The 19,587-nt window shown below is 49.4% G+C and overlaps 2 long non-coding RNA genes across 2 annotated transcripts; one reads left to right on the top strand and one right to left on the bottom strand.

Annotated features, from left to right (window-relative positions):
• Positions 1-622: 622 nt before the first annotated feature.
• Positions 623-8,070, bottom strand: LOC140695075 (uncharacterized). Its single transcript, XR_012070765.1, has 8 exons — positions 7,823-8,070; positions 7,393-7,513; positions 6,929-7,127; positions 5,237-5,353; positions 4,643-4,817; positions 4,439-4,520; positions 1,117-1,203; positions 623-782 (listed from the first exon to the last, which is right to left on the bottom strand). It is a non-coding gene; the product is annotated as an uncharacterized lncRNA (long non-coding RNA).
• A 1,851-nt stretch (positions 8,071-9,921) lies between these two features.
• LOC140695067 (uncharacterized) lies at positions 9,922-11,963 on the top strand. The gene is made up of 3 exons (XR_012070749.1): positions 9,922-10,054; positions 11,444-11,694; positions 11,842-11,963. It is a non-coding gene; the product is annotated as an uncharacterized lncRNA (long non-coding RNA).
• Positions 11,964-19,587: the final 7,624 nt, after the last annotated feature.

Genomic DNA, 19,587 nt, shown 5'->3' with positions numbered 1-19,587 from the left:
TCATGGGTTGGACAGCAGATCCAGAGGTGACAGAGCATCTTTCCTGGGAATTTGGAACTGACACATAGAAATCAAGTTCACTCATCTGGAGTTTGGCGGAGGGGAGGGGCGGTGGTTGGAAATCAAATGAAACCAGAGCATGAGAGACACTTAGAAGTGAAAGAGCGAGAGACAGAGAGACTGAGCTTGTGAGAGCAAATAGTCAGAAAGAAGGCAAACAATCAGGGGACAGAGGAATTCCAGCTCCTGACTGTCTAGTCTGTCCCAGCCCATCAATGACCCCGTGAGATTTTTAATAACATTCCAGTTTTGCAGATTAGGAAACAGGCTGAAAGAGGTGGGGGCTGGGTTTGGGTGCACAGTTAATTCAATTGCCACTGGACCCCACACTTCCCATTGCCTGAAGGCACCCTAATCCTCACTGGGACCCCTGTGGTCCCCTGACAGCCCAGCACCCTGATCAAAGGGACCCTGCGGGAGTGGGAACCCCTCTTGAGTGTGGAGAGTTCCCTGCCCCGAGATGCCATGCATCAGCAAGCTCCCGCTCACCCCAGGTTAACATCAGCCCAGCTGTACAGTCTCCCAACCCGCTTCCCTCCCTGCCAGGCACCCCCAACCTTACCACCGAGTGTACTGCAGGAATTCAGGCACAGGGATGCCCAAATCAACACGAGCCCACCGGCTATAGAAACAGCAGACTCCCAGCCCCACCTGGGTTGTGAGGGGACAGAAGGTGTCCTCAACTTTCATGTGTCTAAAACAATCTTCTTCAGCTGGAGGTTCTGGAGAAAAATAAAAGGTCCAAAACATAGTTCGGTGAGGAATTCCTCCAAGGACCTGACTCCAGTGTCTACAACCATGTGTACCTACCCCCGGAATTGGGGTGAAGGTGGATTATTGATCAGCACAACCCCTGGTGGCCCAGCTCCTTGGCTTGGCTGCCCAGAGGGGGCTGGGGGAATGGGTAAGGCCAGGGCACTCAGGAAAAGCACAGAGGACCTGAGCTCTCCCTTCTGCACTCGTAAACCCTTCCCCAAATCTCAAGGCATTGGACAGAGATCCGCCACAATAATGAGATGCTCCCATCTCTTCACTCACTCCTGTCGGTTCACTTACATGCTGAGCATCCACTGTGTCCCAGGACAAGACACATAGGATGGCTGATGGGACAGGCTTGGTCCTTCCCCCTGGAACCTGTTCAATCTGATCAAAGAATGATCACTCATAAAGAGTTTCTCAAAATTATACAGAGACCAAAGACCAACTGCAGAGTGAACCAAATTTAAAAATATATATGAAGATCCCCCAGTCTCCCCGCCTAAGGTTAACAGCATAAAGCAAAAAATTCTTGCCTTTAATCACCAGGGAAGTTGTCACCCCCTCTCAGGTGGAAAGGAGAGTTATTCTTTGAGCACGTCACAGAAGTGCTCCATCGGATTGGACCAGGGCATCTACATTCATTCAGCAAATGTGTATAAGCTCCTACTACATACGGGAATCTCCTAACTAGACCGTTCCCAAGGCTCTCGGGCTTTATCAGTCAACAAAATAGACATGACTCCCCGTCACTGGGGGCTCAGAATTTTAGCAGAGGAAACAGGCAGCATGTTGGGGTAGCAAGAGTTTGGAAAAATTTTTAAAAAAGAGTGATATGAGCAAACTCGGGTGATGGCGGTGGGGTGGGAGGCAGGCAGGAGAGAATAAGGCAATCCTGGCAGATCTCACGGAGTAATGAACTTGAAGCAGAATAGATCCGGAGGAAGAAGGAAGAGCCGGAGCCAGAGGCCCCCAGAGTGAGAGGGAGAGTGTGGGCAGAGAGGCAGAGCACGCCGGGTCCTGAGGCCTTTGTGACGACTTTGGCTCCTAATGACATGGTGACCCGTTTAGTGAGTTTTGAGGGGAGGGGTGATGTAGTCCAACTTCTGCTTTTGTGTTTGTGTTTTTTGGGGGGAAGTAATTTATTTATTTTAATGAAATGTGCTGGTGATTGAACCCAGGATCTCAAGCATGCTAAGCATGCGCCCTACCACTGAGCAACACCCACCACCCCCAATGTATGTTTTTACAGGCTCCCTCTGACTCTGTGTGGATGAGAGATTGTAGGAAAGCAAAGATGGAAACAGAAGGCTATTGGTATCCAGGAAAGGCTGAAGGTGGCTCTTAGGAGGGCGGGGAGCAGAGAGCAGGTATTTAATTAAGACAGAATATCCAGAATTTTCTAACAAGCTGGATTTGCTGTCTGTGAGTGTAAAAGAAAGAGAGAGAAAGGACATGGTTCCAACATCTGGGCCTGGACAATGGGAGGGATGTCCTCTCCGGATGGGAAAGGGGATGGGAAAAGGTGGGGCTGAGCAGGTGGAAAGGGGCTGGTATCAGCTCAGTTCTTCAATGTCATGGTTAAGGGGTGTGTTACATATTGCCACAGAAGTGCCTAATAGGTAGAGGAATCTGTTTTCTTTTTCTTTTTAACATTTAAAAAATATAATTAAACATATTAATTGTATTATGTGAATGATTTGGGAATTTTGTTTCATGCCAAGTTATATGTTATATATAGCCAAATGGAGCATATATCAAAAAGGGGAGAAATGAGGGCTTTCACATAAACTGACTGTCCGTAACGTAGGTAAAATTTCAATAAAACCAGTCTTCAGGGCAAAAACCTCATCTCGGTGTTACATAAAAATAAATGAAAAACGACTATGTTGATGTACCATTATTTCATGTTACATAATAGCCCCAAACTAACAGTGTTTAACTATGAGGCTTGTAGAAATACTATTCGCTTTATTCACATAAATACAGAAGTGCAGAAATGTTCTAAGGTAGAATTAGCATCTTAGTGGAAATAATACATATTTGAGCATTTTACATGATATATATGTACTGATTCAAAATTTGGAAAAGTAATTTCATAGTAGAACATATGTATGAATGTGAAAGCAAGATGAATGAAAGGAAAAGAATGTGATGTGAGTCTCAGGGATAAAGGCTCAGATGGAAAGGGGAAATCAGGGAATTTTGGAGAAATTGAGAAATTGATGGCATGCCAATTTCCAAGGCTGGGTTGCTTCCACCAAAGGAATAGCAGAGAGAGAGAGGAGAGGCCCAGGAACCCACCCTGGGGAACACCCACAGTATATGTTTGGAAAAAACAGGAGACATTGGCAAAGGACCAGCCAGCAGGCCAAAAGCAGAAACAGACAGAGAGATGGGCTGGAGGTTGAGTGAAGCAGGAACACGGGGTAGGAGGGATGGAAGAGCTGGGTCAAATGCTGCCGAGGGGCCAAGCATGATGAGGAGTCAAAATTGACCACTATATTTAGCAACATGGGGTCACTGATGGCCTTGACAGGGCAGTTTCCATAGAGCGAGGGATCAGGCGAAAAGCCAGAATGGTTGTAAAAGGGGATGGCTCAAGAGAAGATGCAGACAGTGAGTTTAAACAACTCCTTAAAGATTTGCTGCAAAGACACAGGGTGGCAATTGGTGGGGGTGAATTAGGGTCAAGGAGTGCTGTTGGTTTAAGAGGATGGACGTTTATATACTGATGGTGCCAACTAGCAGGAGAACAAAATAGATGAGGCAGTGAAAGAGAGGATGGTTTTGGGAGTGACAACCCAGAGAAGATGGGAGGGATGGGGCCTCGGGGACTTTTGGAGGAACTGGCTTTCGATGCCACTTTTAATAAGCGGTGGGGCACCGAGAGTGAGGTCACAGACATCAGAAGGCGAGCGGATGTGCTGGGAGTTGCTTGTGAAATTTCTCTTCTGTTGGCTTGTTTGCTTGTTCAAAGTAGAAAACTAACCTTACCAGCTGAGGAACAAGGAGGAAGAAAGAGTTACTGGAGCCATGAGCAGAAGATAAGAAAGAGCCTTCCAGGGAGAATGGGACAGTAAAAAGGGCAGGGGGAGGCGGGGGAGTGCGCTCCCAGAAAGTTACATTTTCTCTTTGACGTCCCCAAATGTGTGACGTGTTATTACCCTTCCTGCTGTCTACAAAATAAAAATTAATTATGGTTCAGAGGAAATGCTATTTCATTCTAAGAGGCTGCCTGTTTCTCAGGAATGGTCATCTTAAACTGCAAATATTACAAACAATGTTGAAAAGATGAACCTGTGTACCTAAAATCCCCTATTTTCTATTAATCTGTTTACTACTTAGTTCCCCTATCAATAACACATAACAAATACTGCCATGATGGAGGTACACCGATGCTTAAAAGGAAATGAGATCTGTATCCTTTTGCTAAATTCCATGGCTTCCTTAATATGCAGTTCCACTTGGAATTTAGGAATGTCTGGTATAAGAAGTGAGAAACAGTTTGAGAAAATCCCGGCTCAGAATTATACATCACAACCACATCTCACAAGTATATACAGCCGTAAAAAAGTTTAAAAGCAAAACTCCGTAACTACTCTTAAAGACCTTTGCAAACCTGGGCCTGCCAAGATGTTTCCAAACTGGAAAGGAACTCCAATCTCTTGCCTGGTACCGGACCAGAGGCTGGCCAGCCTTTTCTGTAAAAGCAAGAGAGTAAATATTTTCAGATCATTTTGCAGATCATTTTGTTGTAACCATGCAGGTAGGCAATAAGAAAGCTAAGAGCACTGGGAGATAGGAAACAAACGGGCATGCCCACACTCTCCCTTCCACTCAGGGCAGCTTCTCTGTGGTGGGGAGCTTTGCCACAATCACTTGCTTCTTTTTTCCATTGGTTTCTTTGTTTCCACCTTACTGCTCGAGCTCAGAACTTCAGGTGGGCCTGGTCCTTCAGCATCCATGCAGAGAAGGCTGAGCGGGGTTGGGAACCCCACCTGATGGAGAAGAGAGATTACTGGGAGGGACATTGTGGAGGCCACCATGACACGAGACAATCACACCTTCCGGGGTGAAAGGGAACGAAGACAAGGGAAGGACACAGTAGTGGGACCCCTAGGTCGCCTGCCAGGCTTGTTCTCCCTCCACGGCAACCATGGGGGCCTGGGGGGTGTTGGGCTTCAGCTACGGTGATTAGGATGAAGGGACTCAATATAAAGGACCCTCCAACTCCTCACTAGGTTCCAAACGCAGCCCCTCTAAGTCCACCCTCTGAGTTTCTGGAACTCTGCTGGAAGAATACATGAGCAGGCCAGAACCAGAGCCCAAGCCAAACATGACAGGGGTCTCGTGGGGCTGTAACCCCATGCTCAGTGGTCGGGGACTCCTTGCAAATCTGCAGAAATCCCTGTTCCACCTCATTCCTGGGAGAAACCCCAGATCTCCTCCTGCTCTGTCTGTTCTTCTCTTGAGGCTATTGTCCTGGAGGGATGCTGAGTCCTTGAACCTGGTCCTCCAAACGTACATAAGCAGCCTGTTCAATAAAACAAATTATGCACTTTTTCACATTTGCCAGTTTTTTGATTCCAGAAAGGCTGTGGGACTCATTCTCACAGTCTCCTGTGCCCCCACCACATGGTGGCCCTCTGCTCATGTAAACACGATTTCCCACAACTGCACCCTGCCTCCCAGCTTGTCAGAGGGGAGTGTCCCACAAAGACACAGGTGTTTGTGAGGATCCTGTCCCCCAGCAGAAAACCTGCTCCTGGAGCCACGGTCAGGGATCTGGCCTCCTAAGCCGCTCAGCTCTAATTCAAAGCCTAAAGTGGGGGCCCCGAACATTGCTGAATGACTTTCTGAATCACCTGGACTGGAGGGGACTGATTTTCTTTCCAGGAATGGAGGTAGCGCAGCCTCCATTTTCAGGGCTGACCTTGACGATGGATCTAGTTCCCCCGACTGCAACACAGGAAGGAGTGGCCCTTCCATCCCACAGGTTGGAGACCCAACCCAAGGGAGTACTGAAGCAGTGCATTGCTGCCAGGTCCAGCATCCCTGCAGAGTGGCCTCTGCCCTTGAATGACCCCCTTCCCAGGGCCTTTCTTGCCCGGACACCACCACACCCCAGGCTGTGCCAGAGCTCTGGGGCTCTGCGTGTCCAGGGCACACAGGTGGCACCTGAGCCAGGTGTCCCCTGGGCCTCAAGGGAGAGAGGTCTGCTTCTGCATCAGGGGAAGGTGACCCCACAAGGCTGGCAGGACACTCTCAATATGGACCTCCAGGAGCCCTGGGAGCAGTTTCCCTGCAGGTGTTAAGAGCCATCATCAGGAGGTCAGGCCCCTCTTTGTGCAGACCATCCAGCAGTGCTGGGCCCACGTGCTGACCTCAGAAATCTACATGCCCCCAGGATACCCCAGGCAACCTCACAACTTCGTCACTTGGTGACCTGGGTACCACGAGCTCCTTGGCCATCCCATGAGGGTGGTCCTTGCAGGCATGGTCTCCAGGTTCTCCTGTTGAGAAATCCCCCTGGGTTTCTGTGGTCACAGAGCAGACACCAGAAGATTCTAGTCCTGCAGTGACCCCCACAGCAGTCAGCTCCCCTGTGCATGTCCAGGGACAAATGACAGCAATTTATTGCCAGGAACCGTGATTCCATACTAAGTTCAGGATCCTGGTAACTCATTCTGCACCCCAAAAAGCTTCCATGAGAAATGTGTGTATTGGGATGTCTGTGCCCCTAGAAGAGCTGTTCCTGAGGGTTCCTGGGACCCTCCAGCCCCTCTCAAGGTTCTCAGATCCTGGGTCTAAATTTCTATCTGCCTCTTTTGGTGTACGGCCACCTGTGTCTCGTGGTCACGGGTCACTTTATTGCATGACTTGGCATGTTCTTAGTGCTCGTCCTCCACCCCTGCACTAGACTCCCAAGATGTTCCCACTGACCCTTGGCTCCCTGGGTGGCTCAGGGGGCCCTAAGTCTGCACCCTTCACTCTCCTCCTCTACCCCCACCTCTGGGGCCACCCCTAGGTGGACTTGGAGGTGTTTGTAAATGAGTCTTACACAAGGACATATCTGGACAAAGCAGGACCCCACCCCCGGAAAACTCACCTGCTCCCTTCTCAGAAGAGGACCCCACAGCCCCACATTGCCTCCCAGGGGTCTACTCAGGACACAGTCCCCCAGTTCTGGGCAAGGTGTCTCCCTGGAATCCTTGCTTCCAGGAAGAGTCTCTCTGTCCTTCTTCAGAGTTTAGAGGTGTTCCCATGTCCCTGACCACCAAGATGCCCAGCACAGTCCCTTCAGTGACCTGGAGAGACAAGGAACTTATGTGGCCACAGGTCTCACAGGACACACCTGCTGGGACCCCAGGCTAAAGGGCTGTCCTTCTGCCTTCTCAGGTGTGGCTCCCGTGGTATCTTTTTGCAGGGGGCCCAAACGGGGAGTGTGGCCCAAAGCAGTTCATGGGGCTCTCTGGGCAGGGAAGACTTGGGCCAGGTGGCCTTGCCTGGTTTCCCTGCTGGGCCACTCTGAAAACCCCCGCTCCTCTGGCTGTGGCTGGAGGCCCCTCAAACCTCAGGGCGGGGCTCTTTCTCTCAGCCTCCACTGACTCCAAAGCCACGCTGGTGCTGGCGAGGGGAAAGAGCTTTCTTGCCTTCTTTTGGCCAAGTTGCCACAGGTGGATGCTGCGGGGAGCTGGAGAGAGAGGTAGCACTTGCTCAGATGTGAGTGGTTAAGCAATTTGACACCCTGTCAACTAGCCTTAAACATTGGAATGAGGTCTTTCCCGGTAAAGCTGGAAGTTACTTTCAGTAACTTGTCTAAAGATTTCTTTTTTTTTTCTTTTCCACTTAAAGACTCATAAAACCTCTCCCAGGTCATTCCTGGTATGGACCATTATCCAGGGATCAATCAGGAAATGCAGGAGGAGAGGGGTGGGGGTGGGGGAGAGGGGAGGTTAGATCAGAGCCCACGGAGAGGAGATGCCCCTCCCAGGAGCCTCACACTGGGCAGTGGCTTCTGGCATCCAGCTCTCCTGTTCTCAGGCCCATTCCATCTGCGGGGTTTTCCAAAAACATAATGGTGGAAGGGCCATGGAGGACACCTAGAACTTCCAGAATAGACAGGGGGAGCAGAGTTACCATGCTGGCCCTGGGTTTGGAGACAGACCTGCAGTGGAGACCACAGGCTTCTGAGAAGCCAGTTTCGAAATAAAGGCAGTATGCACTGGAATACCCGGCTCGAGAGAGTGCTTCATCATAGACATGTAATTTACATAGTTCTCACCACTAAATTCTGTGTTCCCAACACGCTACATGAATGACGGCTTCAACACACATTCATTTCTGAGATGTGAAAAAGTGTAGAGCCGCTCTTTCATCCTGCATAATGGGCATGGCTACACTTAAGAACACTTACCAAGATTTCTCAGCAAGAGCCAATTTCGAAATAAAGGCAGTTTGTGCAGGAAAACCCTGTTGGAGTGAGGGCTTCCCCATACACATGTAAGTTATAGAGTTCCCCTCACCATGAAACGCTGTTCCCAACATGCTACATGCATGAAGGCTTCGACACACATTCAGTTCTAAGCTGTTAGCATGTGGAGAGCCGCTCTTTCATTCAGCACAAAAGGCATGGTTACACCCAGGAAGATTTACCCAGATTTCTCAGCTGCTTCCTTCAGCCAGATTCAAAATAAAGGCAGTTTGTGCTGGGAAAGCCTGTTGGAGCGTGTTCAGAGCTGTTTCGGGCTCTGTCCCAGCTGGAGGGTGCAAAGCCCAACCTCCAGAAAGAGGGACCAGGACCCCACCCGCCAGGTGGTGTTGCCTTTGTAGGGGAACAGTGATCTTTGGGTAAGATATATTGCGGCTCTCTCTAAAAACTGCTTTGACTTAAGTTTGCATCCTAGTCACCAGTTCCAGGACAACAGAAAAGGCATACCCTACATCCCTTTGCACTCAACTCTTCCCAAAAGAGCAAATATTTGTCCATGAAAATACCAGCTGCTCTTCTAAGGCCCACTAAATACCCAGCAGTGTGGGCGGTGCACTCTTGATCAGGGACAGGTGGAGAGGGAACAGCGGTCCTCCAGCAGGCTTGGCCTGGTGTGGCAGCTGCGCTGTGGGTGCTTGGTGGGGAGGGAATGCAGGGAATCCTGTTTGAGGGGCCTCTGTGCACGCCTGCATTATAGTCTGAGGTTTCATACAAAGGCTCCAGGCATCCTAACTGGTCAGATACAGCCCCCACCCTTGGGCTGGAACCACCAGGAGATAAGTACCTGTAACAGGGACGGTGCCTGGTGTGGGGAGAGGTCATGGGACCCTCCGGGGGCAGGGGCGGTGGTGCTGGGGAAGGCAGGGGATGCAGTGAAGGGTGGAGGGAGCAGGGTCCTTTGCTTGGGGGTGCGAGTTCTTTGGGAGACCACAGGGAATGGCACACATCATCCCCACCCTATACCCCAAATTCCTAGCCCCGCCAACACAGGGGCTGCTCTGCACCCTCTCAACGTGGCTCTCCTGTAAGACCGCACCCAACCAGGCATCTGGCACCCTGCCCTACCTCCCCTCTTGGGACAGATCCCGTCTTCTTGGAAACTGCCTAGCAGCGCGTATTCAAGGCCGGCAGCCGGCCTGGCGGATCTGCACTTCAGGTGCCCTACCTGGCCAGCCGTGCCTGCCTGGGCTCAGTCCTCTATCTTGCCCACCGGTAGCCTGGGTCCACTTCCGGTGCAAGCGGAGGCCGCGGAGCCCAGGCTGAGCCCCGCACAAGGACAGGTGAGGGTGCCCCCACCCCGCCGCCCCGCCGCCCCGCCGCCCCGCCCACTGTTGGCAGCATTGCCCCAGCCTCCGGCCGGTGCCACCTGCAGCTGAGGACCTCCGCGCGGCCCCGCCCGCCCCGGCCCCACCCAGCTGCCCCATAAGCCTCCCCCCACCCCCGTCCTGGCCGCGCCCTTGCTCCCATTGGCTCCGAAAGTTCTGCTCTCGCACGTCTAGCCTCGGGAGGACGCAGACGCAAGCGCTAGGGGAGGGCCCCGCGGCGTTGCCATGGATAAAGACGCCGCGCTCCTCGCGGGCTGGCGTGCGCTTCTGGGGCAGGCAGCGGGCTCCGGAAGTGTGCAGCTGCCCGGGACCTTGGCGGTGTTTGCTGCTGGGGATGGCGGCTTGCTTGGCCGGGCCACTAGTTCTGGCCGCGTCAGTCGGCGGCCGACATCCTTTCTGGGGCGGCGTCTCACAGACGGTAAACGTACGGCAGCGCCGTTGGCGGGGCCAGTGGACATGGACCGGGGTGGGATCCGGGTTGGTGTGGCGGCCGGGGAGGGCTGTGGTGCCGGGGAGCGGGTTGGGGCGGGGGGTCAGGGCTGGGGCACAGCCTCCGGCTTTCCTCCCCCTCGGGCTCTGGGGCTTGGACCGCGACTCCGGGTAGCCCTGCGTGGCCGCGGCCTCCCAGAACCCCTGGGAAGGGCAGGTGGAGGACCCGTCTTTTATGAAGCGGGGCCTTACCCGCGTTTTGAAGAGCCCCAGAATCAGATGTTGGAATAGGGTGGTTTATCAGCCTTGTATATCAGCAGGGAAATTTCAGTTCCATCCAGATGTTGGCTCCTTCGCTAAAACTCAGGAATAAGACAAGGGTCAGTGTCAATTAGCAGTTATCTAGGGCTTGACTCAAAATAGACTGTGCGGGGTGTAGAGATGGTAGATGGGCCCTCCCTTTCAAGGTTGGTAGTCTTCTGGGATTAGAGGCCTCAGTTGAGGATTACATCCTCATCTGCAGTAATGGAGGTTGTGGGAAACATTAACACAGAGAAGGGAGGGGTGTTGCTGCGGTAACTCATTAAAGAAGCCAGGACACTTGCCTGGCTCTTGTGTAGGAGAGTCTCGCCTAGGGTAGGGCAGCAGTTATCAAAGTGAGTCCGAGGCCCCTGAGATGCAAGACTATTTTCGTAGGAACGCCGGGAAGTCACCTGCCTTTTGCACACTCTTGCACTCCCGAGTTTCCTGTGGGGTTTTCCAGGGAAAACCTAGTCTGTGATATCACAAAACAGGTAATGTAGAGGCAGATAGAATTAAGCTCTCACCAGTCCAAAAGAGATTCTCAGAAATTAAAATCACTGCTATTCCTCTCATTAATGATTTTTGTTTAGAAAAATATACTTATTTTTTGCTTAAGAGTATTAATGGTATCATGTAGTAGGTTGTTATTATTTTTAAGTGAACTCATAAGCATTTTTTAAAGTTCTTATTTAACTTCTAACACAGGAACTATTGATAGATTTAACCCACATAAACAGCAGCCTTTTGAAGTCCTCAATATTTAAGAGTGTACAGGGGTCTTTAGGCCAAGAAGTTTGAGATTCCCTGGAGAACGGGTGCTCAGGTACTAGTCAGGTGCTTAGCGTTGATAGACAGTTGCCAAGATGTCTTCTGCATGTGCTCCCAGACTCGAAATAATTGGCCACACAGAGATCGGTGGGCAGTGCCTCCACTATACAAACCAGAAGCTGCTGAACGTGTCTTGAGTCTAGGCCATGTGCTGTGCAGAGATTCCCATTGTATCTGTTCTATCTAAGCCGGGATTCCTGTGCAGAGACCTGGCTCTGAAGACCCGCTCTCCTTTGCTCCCTGCCAGGTACCTTCTGTGTTATGTCAACCCTCCGGAGGGCTTCAGCCTCCGTAGGGGCGTCTGTATCCACATCGCCTTCCTCCTGAAGACCCTGCTGAAAATGGAAGAGTCGGTGCTGGTGATACCCCCTTGGGGCCGCCTCTACCATTAGCAGAGCCTGGACATCCACCAGGTCCGGATTCCCTGGTCTGACTTTTTTGATCTCTCAAGTCTCAACAGAAACATCCCTGACAATGAGTACGAACAGTTCATTGCAGGTGAGATGGTGATCGTTTAACTGGGGCCAGACGGTTTTTGTTCTGGTTCCGATGTGAACATCGGGCCGTCTTGCTTCGGGTTTGTCAGTCTGCTTAGGGGCCGTGCTCATGTTTCCTGCACTGCAGGTGAATTTGGTCTTTCCACAGTTTTTCTCAGGAAATATATCTGAAGTGTATGAGCTCTGTGTTCCCTCCCCTCTGAAAACCCTGGCCTTCTGGTGAGATGGAGCGGTGACAAGGAGGCCACTGCCACAGAGGCCTTGTCCCAGCAGGACTCGCTCCCTGGGCAGTAAGAGCCATTCTTACCTGAAGGAAACCACGATGTATGTGTACCATGGGCCACGTGCTGGAGAAGGTATGTAACCTCTCATTCAGTATAATTTGGTCCTGCTCAAGCTTCCCATTTTACTTTTTGTAGGAGGTAAGATTTGAAGATTTTCTTTGAATACAGCTATTTAGAGCTTATCTTTTTTTTAATTGAAATGTGGTTGATTTACAATGTTTAGTTAGTTTCAGATATACAGCTGTTTTGTTAGTTTCAGGTATACAGCATAGTGATTCAGTTGTACATATACATAGTCTATTCTTTTTCAGGTTCTTTTCCATTATAGGTTGCAAGATACTGAACATTTTCCCCTGTGTTCTACAGTGAATCCTTGCTGTTTGTCTGTTTTACATATAGTAGTTTGTAATTGTTAATCCCAAACTCCTAAGTTTGTTTCCTAAGTCTGTGAGTCTGTTTTTGTTTTGTAAATAAGTTTATTTGTATCTTTTTTAAAAATTCCACATATAAGTGGTATCATATGTTACTTGTCTTTCTCTGTCTGAGTTATTTCACTTTAGTGTGATAATCTCCAAGTCCATCCATGTTGCTGTAAATGGCATTATTTCCTTCTTTGTTACAACTGTGTAATATTCTTTTATATCTAAATACTACATCTTTATCCAGTCATTTGTCAGTGGGCGTTTAGGTTGCTTCTATGTCTTGGTCATTGAAAACAATGCTGCTGTGAACATTGGGGTGCAGGTATATTTTGAAATTAAGGTTCCCTCTGGATATATGCCCAGGAGTGGGATTGCTGGATCAAATGATGTCTTTTTTTAGTCTTTTGTGGTATCTCCATATTGTTTTCCACATTGGCTTCACCAAACTACATTCCCAGCAATAATGTAGGAGGGTTCCCTTTTCTCCAAGCCTCTCCAGCATCTATGGTGAGTGGATGTTTGAATGGTGGCCATTCTGAGTAGTGTGAGATGATAACTTATTGTAGTTTTGATTTGCATTTCTAAGATAATTAGCGATATTGTGCCTTTTTTTCATATGCCTATTGGCCATTTGTATATCTTCATTGGAGAATTGCTTGTTTAGTTGTTCTGCCCATTTTTGGATTGGGTTGTTTATTTTTTTTTCTTATTAAGTTGTATGAACTATTTTTATAGTCTACAAGTTAAGCCATGTTCAGTCTCATCTTTTGCAAATATTTTCTCACATTCCATAGGTTGTCTTTTCATTTTGCTTATGGTTTCTATTGCTTTGAAATAGCTGATAGGTGTAACTAGGTCCCATTTGTTTATTTTGGCTTTTATTTTCTGTTGCTTGGGTGGATTGCCCTAGGAAAACACTGCTGAGATATATGTCAAATAATGTTTTGCCTATGTTTTCTTCTGAGAGTTTTTTAGCGTCTTGTCTAATGTTTAAGTCTTTAGGCCATTTAGAGTTTGTTTCTTTTTTGGTTTTTTTTTTTTCAACTCTATTATATGCTTTCGATTTGTGGTTACCCTATTTTTCAAGTATATCAACCCATTATCATATCTATTTCCTTTAGACTGATAATCACGTAGGCTCCAACACATCCTAAGAATAATGAGAAAAAGGAAAAAGAAAGAGAAAAAAATCTATCTTTTCTTGCTACCATCTCCCTTTCCCACCTTTTTGTATTTTGATATACTTTTTCTTTTTTACATCTTCATGTTTATTGTCTTGTAACTCGTTATTTCATTTCCAATGATGGTTTTCCCATTTCTATAGCATCCTGCTTCCTTTCTGTTTAGAGTAGAACCTTTTAATGTCTCTGTTTGGTTCCATAATGCTGAATTATCTCCCTAACCCCCTCCACCCTGAGCCTCTGAATACTCAGTACAGGGAAGCCAAACCATCCTAGCCTTCATCAGTCTTGGGATGCAATCTTCATAGTGGGAAAGAAGAATCATTGAAAAATAATATTCTGTTTGTTGCTTTCTACCCTTGCCCAGAGAGTGAGAATCACCTCTGAAGGCGGAGGAAGAAAGATGGGGGCATGGGGCACAAAGTCTTTTCTCCTTTTGCTACTGAAAAAATGATTTCTTTTGTAATTAGTGATGATGCCCTTTAAATTGGTAAGATCGAGATTCCACAGCTTCAGCGCCTGTGAATAACCAGCTGGGAGAAAGCTCTCCAGGGCCCCTGCAGTGGGAAAGGCAGCCCCTCTGAGCACCTGTTGTTCTGTATTCTTCCGGCCTCCACACAGTTTCGCTAGGCACTGTGCAGGACGATGCAGTTCCCCAAGGTGGAGGACTGGGAGACCCCTGCTTGGTGGCAAGCCACAGGAGCCCACACTTGAAGGACAAAATGAAGAGTAGTGGGGCGGGCATAGGAACAGAGGATGGTTGAGACCCAGGATAGTTTCCTGGAGGCCAGCAGGTGAGACTGGCGGGGCAGATGGGGCCCTGGTGCATGGGCAGTCCTTGAGGGATCTGAAGCAAAGATATGAACCAAGATACTGGATTCGTGTGGGGGTAAATCGCCCCCTGGAGGCCACGTGGCAGTGCAGCGAGCCCAGGAGGAGAGGGCATTTCCCCAAAGTTGGGTTGACAGATCACAACCAACTCACTGGGAACCGAGAGGTACAGAGATATTGTTAACTTTTTGTCCCTCTTCCTGGAAAAAAAATTGCTTCCTGTTGAATAGCCTGTGTAGTTAGTGAGAATTAAAGACATGAAGTAACATTTCCTCAAAAGTCATCCATTGTGCTGTTGTTAATAATGGCCAAATGCAAACTTGAATAGATTAAATCAAGCAGTCATCATCGTATTTTAAAATCTTTTAAAATAAAAAATCTTGCTGTCTTTGTTCTTCATTTCAGGGTTCACTTGGTGATAATAGTAACAAAAGCAACAGCAAACCTTTAAAGAATTCTGTCCTGCTGTTCCAGGAACTCTGTGTTCATGACAAACAAATGAGGTGGCACTTTACAGGAAGGACAGTCATTAATCACACAGCTAGTAAATGGCAGGGATGGGACTTGAACCCAAGCTGTCTGACCCCAGAGCCCCCTCTCAGGCCCTTCAGTGCAGCTCATCACTTGGTATGCCCAACAGAGGCCAGCATTAAAGAGCAGCATGACCTTGGCTGCTTGGCCTCTGTTTCTTCATCTGTAGAATGGGGGTGTGGGCAGTGAACTCTGTGAGCTCAGTGGTCACTTCCTCCAGCTCTGCTATTCTACTGCTTTGAGTTAATTTAAGAAGTATCCGAGCCCCTGAATGGCCCACCCATAGGCTGGCGCTTTGCTAGGCCGTGGGTTACGGAGAAAAATAAGATCAGCCTGCTTCTCCAAGGAGCCTGTGTCCCTCCACGGCAAACGGCTTTGAGGCCCAGGCTCCCTCGCTGGCAGTCGGGGACTGGGCAGGAATGTCTGATAGAAGATGGAGGCAGAGCCCTTCCGGGAACAGTGGTGGCCACAGAGCTATCAGGAGCGGGAGCATCTGTCCAGGCTGCTGAGAGGGGGGCCCTCATGAGGCCAGTAGCCCCCCCAAACTAAGCCCTCAGGACAAAGATCCAGCCATTCCTGCAGTGTCACAGCAGAGCCAGTCCATCCTCATCACTGTGCCCCTGTGCTCCTTTGTCCTGGGGCCTCTCTTCCCCCTACACCCAGAAGACTCATCTCTCTCTCTTCTCTGAGTGTCCCCTCACTTCACCCATGGTCCCTGCTTCCTAGGCCACCATCTCTGGAGTTGACGATTTGCCCCCTCACACTCTCCGTTTGATCAGGAGCCTGGGTTGACCTCCTTGTGCTCACTTTCCCCCATGAGGTGATTTCTCCTCCTCTCTTGGGAACACCTGGAAAACCCAGTCCGTTCCTAGCAGTGCCTGCCACCCTGGCCTCCCTGCTCATCTGCCTCAGTCAGGAGCAGCTGGACCACCAACTCTGTATTGCCTCACCGCCTACCATCAAGACGTCAATGTTGATTCTCCCTCCACCACCCAGTATGGTCATTGTAGGGTCTTCTTCTCCGTCAGCCTGAGCCAGACACCTCCCATTCACCCTACCCCCGGGCTCATACCCGGGCGTGTCTCCACCCCAGGTCCAGCCTCTCTCCTTTATGTGCCCAACTCTAGCCATCCAGCTGCTTCTCCACCAGCCTCGTTGGCCCTCCTTCACCCTCACTGGGGCATCATGCACTGACTCCTCTGCTTTCCTACCTGTCCACGTTCCTCTTACTTCCACTTCCCCACCTTCCAGCTCTGCATCCACAGTCAGCACTCTCTTTATGACAAACAAAACTCCCTTGACCCTTGATCTTTTCATTTCCTCACCAGGATGACTTCCATCTCGGTTCACCCAGCTCTATTTGTTCTGAGCCTGCAGGCAGCAGGCTCTCCCAGCACAGATTTCTAAGACTACAAATCAATGCCCAGCATGTTGCCACTGCCAGGCAATCCTCCAGGATTTCTCTAGTGAGCACATTTCCCCACTTGCCACACAGTGGTGTCAACATTCTATGCTCTCTGCACACCTCTAAGCTTCCCTCTGTCTCTTCCCTGACTCCCAGCAGATGGCCTTGCCTCCTGCTTCAGAGAGAATGACATGTTACTTGAAGGGAACTCGCTCACCTGCAGCAAATCTGCTCACCTCACCTTTTATCTGTCCCTCTCCCACCTGGACTCTAGCTGTAGTTGTTCTTAATTTAGTGAGTTTAGTTGACATATATATACACAGTTAAAAGCTTAGCACACTATAGGCTACCTTCTTGGGCTTACTTTTTCAATTTAACATAGGGTATATGATGCATCCACTTCGTTGCATGTACCTGCAGTTCATTTGTTTTAACTGATCTTAAATGTTGTGTGTGTGACAGTAACACAAGGCAAGTGTAAGCCAGGATTCAGGATGCTGGTTACTTCCTGTGAGAAGAGGCCTAGGGCAGGATAGGACACAGTATGTCACTGTCAATAGTCCTGTTCTGGTGCTGGGTGACAGGTTCACAACTGTTTCTTATAATATTAATTTTAATACATAAATACTTCTGACAGGCACCTAAGGTGAGAATGTGTCATGAGCCAAGATATACAATGGATAATATTACATCATTATTGTTATGTAATCTTGTTATAAAATATAATATTCATAATCCTACTTTGTTATGTGTTATATATTATATAGATGCATGAATTATATATTATGTATATAAATAACTACATATGTATTATATACTATCTGATAATAAATAAACAGAACATAACATGCTAGTATATCTACTATTATGTATTATTTAATAAATAATATACTATATCCTGTTATATGACATGGCACCTAATCTTTAATCAAATAAAAATATGTCACTATATGTAATGGTAATTAATAAAATTAAATGAAAATGCCCGCAGCTTTTAACGCCAACACCGCTCCAGCTGTCACTGTCTATCTTCTTCCCTTTCATGGTCGAGGTCCTCACGGTGCTATCTGTTCCCCTTTTCATCTCGTTATCCTGAACCTTCCTCCCCCTCCCATCCCATGCTGCCTTCTTCCCCGTGGTCCCTCTAGTCACCAGCGGCCTCTGGGGCACTGATTTCAGGGCAGTGTCTCAGGCCCAAGCTCACCCGCCTGTCCTCCACCTCTGCCACTGCTGGTGGGGACAGGGCGGGGGGCAGAGTGCACCTGTTGTCCTGGAAGAGAATACAGCACAGGCTCCGTGACCAGCAGGAGGTGTGGCCGGAACCTGCAGGACTGGGGGGAGAGCCAGACTGTCTGCATCCAGACCGGGGGCACTTGGAGTGTGAAGAAGCCCAGTCCTCACTGCCCCTGAAGTGAGGAAAACACCCTCAGGTGAGTTAAAGTGCTTATGACCTAGGTCTGTTGGCTGCAAAGGACAAAGGGGTCCCTAAGGGGAGGTTAGTTGATGTTCCAGGCCCCACAAAGGCCCTAAGGGCTGGCGGGGAAGCAGGCTGGACGCTCCACTGGACCCAGTGTCCCCTCGGGGGTGGGGCCTTCCGGAACAAGCAGAAAGCCCTCAGTCTCTTGGGGAACGCGGCAGTGTGGGAGCATCCCTGCAGTGAGTCAAGTGACGTCAGGGCCTGTGGGATCCGTTTTTATGGCCACATTGAGCCACAGCAGAAGCCACAGCAGGAGTGGATTCCTGTCTCTCCAGCTGACATCCTCGTGTCTGAGTGCCAGGCTTCAGACCCGATCCCCTGGGGTGCTAGGACAGTTATACACAGAGGCGGCTCGGGGAGGCCTCAAGAGGGCTGTACTGGCCTTGCTGTCGACATGATTACACAAAGATCAAACAATCCATCGATGGGAAGAAAATAAGAACCATGGTCACATCTGGACCGCAAGCTTAGATGTGGTATATGGGTGATATTTATCGACAATCTGGCGAGGATCTGGTCAAAGCTAGAGGCCAAGGCAGCAAACCGGTAGTGACACTAAGGAACATCGTGGTGCAGAGGCTGGATTGGGGGTCTGAAGGCTCCTCCCAGGAGGAGCCTCAGTGTTTGGGAGGTGGCTAATGTGCCTGCTTCATGTCACTAGCAAGTGATGCCACCTGCGGAAAATCAGCTATAATCCTGAGCCGGGTCAGCCCTGGGTGATGTGATAAAGGCTCCTACAAGAGGAGGCGCCAGACGGATAGTGAACCAACCAACAGGCTGATGAGTTTCTGGCCTGTGTTTATCGTGCTTTCGCAGCCAAGAATGAGGAGAGAGTTGAATGGTTCACCATGAAGATTTTAACAACTTAAGAGAGTTCCGTGTCTCACTGCATTTCAGTGTCACCCGGAGGAATTCAAGAGGTGTTTAGACCCAGAAGGGACTAACAGCCTCTTGGTTCCTCATCAACCTGACAAACCCACCAGCCCTCTATGGCCAGACCTTGGCAAGTGCCTTCCCTTGTTCTAACAAATCCCTTTCCACTCACGCCTGTGGTATGCTTTTATTTTTGTTTAATTAATGGGAATGAAGATACCTTACAGCCTCTTCAGATCTTTCCTTAGGCCTTCTGCTCTTAGACCCCGGCAAGGGGGCCCGCTGCCCTGGGTCCTGCACTGCAGAGGGTCCCTCTGGCCCTGACACTTCCTCTGGCCACGCCCTCCATGGGGTGGAGTCAGCAGGGCCAAGGGGGCAGGGTCATTGGCTCCATCCCATGCTCTAGAAGCCCAGGACCCCAGATGCCCTGTCTCAGCAGCCCCTGACCCATTCCTAGTGCCTGCACCGGCTCTCCCGGAAGCTCAGATTCCCAGGACTCACAGAGAGGCCAAAGGGCAGCTGTATGTATGGAGGGTATGAGCAGATCCCGAATGTGAGTTTTGAGTGTCCCCCTGTGAACATCCAAGGCCACTTGTGGCAAGGGATGGACCCAGCATTGGGAAGAAAAGGATCAGGCTAGTGGTCAGAGACTGGGAATCAGCTCTCCCCACACGCTCACTTTCTTTGCCGGACTCCCCTGTGTCTTGGAATTCTAAATTTGAACCTGGTCTTCCCCCTTATAATGAACGTATATTTGTAAAGGCAGGACTTTAGAACCTACTGCACTTAACATGTTTACATGTACAGGATGTGAGCTCCCAGGTATGCTCTGGCCTGCACTTCCAAAGGTCCAGAGCAGTTATGTTGGCTCTACTGAGACTGTAATTGGT

The sequence above is a fragment of the Vicugna pacos genome, unplaced genomic scaffold (assembly GCF_048564905.1).
Source record: "Vicugna pacos unplaced genomic scaffold, VicPac4 scaffold_130, whole genome shotgun sequence".
Classification (NCBI taxonomy): Eukaryota; Metazoa; Chordata; class Mammalia; order Artiodactyla; family Camelidae; genus Vicugna; species Vicugna pacos.
This window is presented reverse-complemented; position numbering and strand designations above follow the sequence as displayed.